We start from the raw sequence: 5,652 nt of genomic DNA, 5'->3' as shown, positions 1-5,652 counted from the left end.
ATTGTATGGTTTTCCTGACATTGTCCAGTTTCTTTGGAGGGGTTTATATAGGCAAAGGTACAACTGAGAAAATTGAGTAATGCATTTTTGGTACTTAACACATGTTTGATGTTTCATCGTACGACAAAGAAATGAACACATCTTTCATAGTGGCGGGTCAAGAATTAATTGTGGCTTGGTCGGTGGCAGGCAACAATCTCTGTACACGTGGTACGTATTTGGTGTGGGAGACTATTCTTGGGTAACATTTTAGAGCAACTGATAATTGCATGACAAAATAATAGTACACGAGATAGCTTTCATTGTGTGAAAAATGTGTTCGTAATTAACACATGGTTCATGCATTCAGTGGCTTGGTTGTTGGCAACAGTCTTATTTTTAGGTATATTCTGTTTTGAGGTTCCTATGTCAAGGATATCACTGTCGTTTGGCTCAAAAACCATTTGGCTAAGGCCATCTCCAACCCATAAGGCCGAACTCAAAAAATTTCAATTTATTATCTAAAACTTCTCCTAACTCAAGAAAATGAAGGCCCTAAATTTGAGAAAACCCAAATGTGCATCCAAATAGCAGTCCAAGTATTGCTTGGACCTAAAAAAAATTAGTGGAGCCCACCTGATGTTTCAGTAGCCCATGTGCAAGCTTTCCTTCATTGGGGCCCACCAACAGCCCAAGTAGAAGATGTTGCCTTTGGCTTGTAGTGATGTTATTTGTTTAATTTTATTTATTTATTTATATTCTAATATTAACTTAAATTAACGTTATATATTAAATCTAAGCTATTTTAATGGTAAAAAAAAAAGATTCAACGGTTGAAATTCAAATCCAAAGATCAAAATAATATTTTAAGTTAATCTAAATCCGATCCAACATCAAACTCACCCCAACTCTATAAATACCCACTCATTTCTCAAATAATCTACCAAAAACATTATATTTGTATAATTTCATAAACAATTTAATAAAGTTGCGGACTTAAAATTTGAGTCCGGAGGGTTGAAAGAAAAAAACGATTTGAGTTCGGACAAAACCCAAATAGTTACGGATTTCACGGAGCTACTTTTTCAAAAGTACCCCGAGAATCTCGCAATTTTCTTATGGTTAATTTGAAATTCACCGGTTCTACCTATTCCTCTTATTTGTGTATAAATGTGTTACTAACGAAATTTTCTTTGCAGAAGACATCCAGTTTTCTCCAAAACTAGTGATGCGATATCTACTTGTTTTTCTTATCAATAAACACTCAATATGCCTGAGAAGCAAGACTATCTCTGATCATCCATTCAGGAAGCGAGACTATCCCTGATCACGTTTCCGCCACATCAGGGAACTGTGAAGGCAACCTTATGCTCTAATCTCCGGAAGTTCTTCTAAACTAGAAGAAATGAGAGCTTGTTGTTTGCTCCCACCAGCTTCCTTCTTTGATTGCTGAGCTTGTTGTCTGCTCCCACCAGCTTCCTTCCCTGATTGCTTACCTTCTCTTGCAATCAATATCACAATTTTTTGCATTTTTTCTCTTTTTGTAACTCTCTGAGGATTATTTATTTTTGACAGAGAAAAGAGTTGTGATTTTGCTCCTACAAGATATAGCTAGATCATCAAGCGCTACATTATATTTACTGGGCAGATACGAGCTTGAATGATACTTGAGAAAAGTTTCTCCCACCTAAGGATGTAAGCAGTATTTGTGTTATTATATGCTTATATACTTATTTGATATTTTATCTTGAAAGGTAACCACATGGGGAGATAAGTCTGTTCCAAAAGAATGGCTTGTATGTATCCATGAATTATTAATGCAAATTTTACAGATTGTAAGTTGGATACATTGATAATACACTGCACAGATTAAAGTCCCATAAGAACAGAATATGGGTATAGCAGTGATCAATATGATGCACATCTGTTGCGTAGCAAATGATGTGGATTGAAGTCCCGAAAGGACAATCCTTTGACATGTCAATATTGATATTGTGCACGCCTAATACGTAGCAAATTAAATGGGTTAAAGTCCCATAATATGGGTTAAGGTCCCAGCAATTAATTGACATGAATGTATTAATCTGTGGCATGCCTTCAGCATGACAGATATATGGGTTCTAAATGTTCCAACTCCCTCAATGGAGATTATCCACGCCATACTGCTAAATAACGCTCCATTGAAGGTTATAATCCACATTCTCACATAATAAAAGCCCCATGAAGTGGCTTGGGTACCCAAAGGCAAATAAATGCTTATAATTGATGCATGCACGTGCAAATGAGAATGGTGGGATCATGAATTGATGAATGACCATTTTTGATTTTGGAGTAGCTACTCAAATCATCAATGGGCTGTGTTGATTGGAACCACGTTCAGTTATTAAATGTCGACAATATTATTGGCCAAAATGGAATGAGGTAATTCCATTATGGATGAGAATGAACGTGAAAGAACAAACCCACAGTACGAACCCCAAAAGATGTTAATACTGAAATTTATACTTAGGTGTTCGGAATAAAAGGGAATATACCTACTTTGTATGACACACTGTTTCTGGCAAAAACAAGGAATGTTGGGTTTTTCTCCATATTTACAGATTCAATTGTGCCCCCCTTATTACACAATTACGGAGACCAACATATTATCTTTAAGGGTTATTAAATGCACGGAGCATATCGCCAGAAGCGATTTCCTAAAGATGTATAAATAGCTGGGTTAAAGCTATATAATGTGTCATAAAGTTTAATCCCTTTTAAACAAAATCCGTTGAGAGGATTGACATTGCATAAAGCAAGTCCCTAAAGGACATGTGATTGAAGCACAAAATTTGTACTCAATATTAATATGCATAAATTACCTCAGTGAGTACATTGATTATAATATGATTGCAACACATTAAAGCTTCTGCAGAATTCACGAAATATTTGTCTCGATCGAGCATTATGCCAACGAGATTAAAGATATTTTGCCAAGCATCAGGGGGAGCGCGCTATCAATAAAGATCTTCAAACACTGTATTCTTTTTCCTTCGTCCAGGTTTTTATCCCACTGGGTTTTTCCTGGCAAGGTTTTAACGAGGCAGTGTTGCACGCGCGTCAATATACATAGAATTTTATGTTACACATGATTATGTACTCTTTTTCCCTTTGACCAGTTTTTGTCCCACTGGGTTTTTACTGGCAAGGTTTTTTAACGAGACATATTCTGTATCATTTGTGGTCTCCAAGGGGGAGTGTTGTAAAAGTGGAGTCCCCAAAATGCCCCCAAAATGCCTATAAATACTTCCCCTTCCTACTTGTAAATGGAATACACAGAAATCAGATTAAGAACACACAATCAGTCTCTCCTCTCTATTCCAATTCTCTCCATTTTCTCTCTAGTTTTATAACAAAAACCCAATTTTGAAAGGGTGTTGATTTTCTCACTCCCAGTTTGTTTACTTACACTCTTTTTTATTTTTTAATACTGTTTACTATAACATACAATTTCTAACAAGGAAGTGTAAGTGCACAAAAGAGGAGTGAGAAAATCAGCTCCCTTTTGAAAATGTCAATAATTTTTTTGAAGATGTGTGGAACATAGAGGTTTTTTTTTTTTTTTGAGTCGAAGTTGCAATTCATTGCAAATCCCAAAAGAGGTAGAGAACAGTACAAACAAAGCCGAGCAAAAGCACTTGCCATAAAACAAACAGAAAACAAACATGAACAAATCTAGCTAAAACCCGTTCAGTATAGCATGAAGATCATGTTCCTGAGCCAGAAAACATCAAAAGCCAACAAAAAGGCATTTAGCCCACATAAAGGCATATAGCCCACAAAAAGGCATTACGCCCGCATTCAGCATCAAGCCCACATTAAACATAAAATACATAAAATAAAATACAGGGGACCTAGCCACCACAATAGAGGTTGATTGTGAACAAACCCACAAACGCATAAATTTATAGTAAGATTTTAGAGCAGCAGTTAATTATTCTAGGCCCCGCTTGCTTTGTGTTGGTTAGTTTGTTTTGTTTGTTTGGGGTTTTCCCCCAATTCACCAAAAAAAAAAAAAAAAAAAAAAAAAAAATCACAAGCAACAAAGAATGGGGCACTCTCCCATGATCAACAATGCTAGAAGTCCTCACCTCCTGAGCCAAAGACCTCACACAGTGACACGGCAATTCACTTTTGGTGTTATCCCCCTACCAATCTTCACACAACTATGCATGTGACATGATTAATCACAGCCAATCTCACTCTCCTACCATTACCCTTTTCTCTCTCCAATGCTTTCCTAATTTCACCTATGATTTCTTCACACCGCGAGCCATAACCACAGTGGAACATAATCACACCACCCCCTTTGTTGAATTTCCCTTCACGAAAGGCCCATAATGACACCAAGGAAGACAAATGCATTTTGTGTTCAAAGTTCGTGTACCACCATCTGCGGCACCATGCTGTTCGAGTAGGAACTGGTTCTAGTATCTTTGATCAGGCTCCATGGCTTTCAACCTTTCTGAGTGTAGCAAAGTTTGCAACAAACGTAAACAGGCCAACACTAATTTGCGTCGACCATACTTTCCTCAGGCAACGTTTCTCATGTACTGGGCCAGCCATTGTTTATTTATTGAGCACAGGAAGTGCATTAGCATGTAATGCCCTGCAAAACAATTACCATAAAGATATGAATATAGTATGTTGAACAAAAAGATACGAGTGTAGTATGACCAAATGAAATTATTAGATCACTTCGAATGATTTCAGATGGGAAGTTGTTAATCACATGGTTGAGATGCCTTCACCTCTTTACTTTTATACATAATGCACGTAATTTTGGCCAAGTTATGTGAGCTGTGATAGTCATGGATGGAAACATTGCAGCAGAGAGGCTCTTACTTACCCTAGGCCTCCAGCTTCACATGTTTTTCTGACTAAATTGGAAAACTAAGGCCCAGTATCAGATCTGAAAACAGTTTTTCATTTTGGAAAACTCAAATTCCTTTTTCGAAAACTAAGGTCTAGTAGCAGGAAGTTGAATCAATCATTTAGAGGAGAATCGTGTACAGAGTGCATGCTAAATAACGTCTTTTGATTAAGTTGATTGTCTCTTCCTACCTACCTCCAAAATAATTAGTTGTAAAACACTGAGAATTACATAACAGATGCTTGTATTACCCTAAATAATCTCAAATGTACGAACACGTTGAAAGCGTATGGCTATACTATTTCATTTTAAAAAAAAATTGTACATAGCCGTGCGGCTATACACTTTCTTGTTTAAAAAAATTGTAAAAACCGAGTATACTATTTCTTTTTAAAAAAATTGGACAAAACACAGAGTATAGCCGCCCGGCTATACGATTTTCAAAAATACATTAAAACCCCAATATAGCTCCCGGCTATACTATTTCTTTTTAAAAAAATAAAAAAATCGAGTATGGCCTCAGCTGCACAGACTGGATTGTTGTGCGGAAGCGTCAACCAACTGCGAGTGAAAAATAAATAACAACAGGCAGGAGAAAAATAGAACAAAAATAATCAACAAGAACAACACCAAGATTTATACTGGTTCGGCAATTGCCTACATCCAGTTTGGAGACGACGAAGTATTCCACTATAATCAATGGGGATATACAATAGTGTTTACCACTCAATTCCCAAAGACCCAAATACACCCAACCTCAC

This window comes from Prunus persica, chromosome G4, assembly GCF_000346465.2.
Source record: "Prunus persica cultivar Lovell chromosome G4, Prunus_persica_NCBIv2, whole genome shotgun sequence".
Taxonomy (NCBI): Eukaryota; Viridiplantae; Streptophyta; class Magnoliopsida; order Rosales; family Rosaceae; genus Prunus; species Prunus persica.
Note: the sequence above shows the minus strand (reverse complement) of the source record.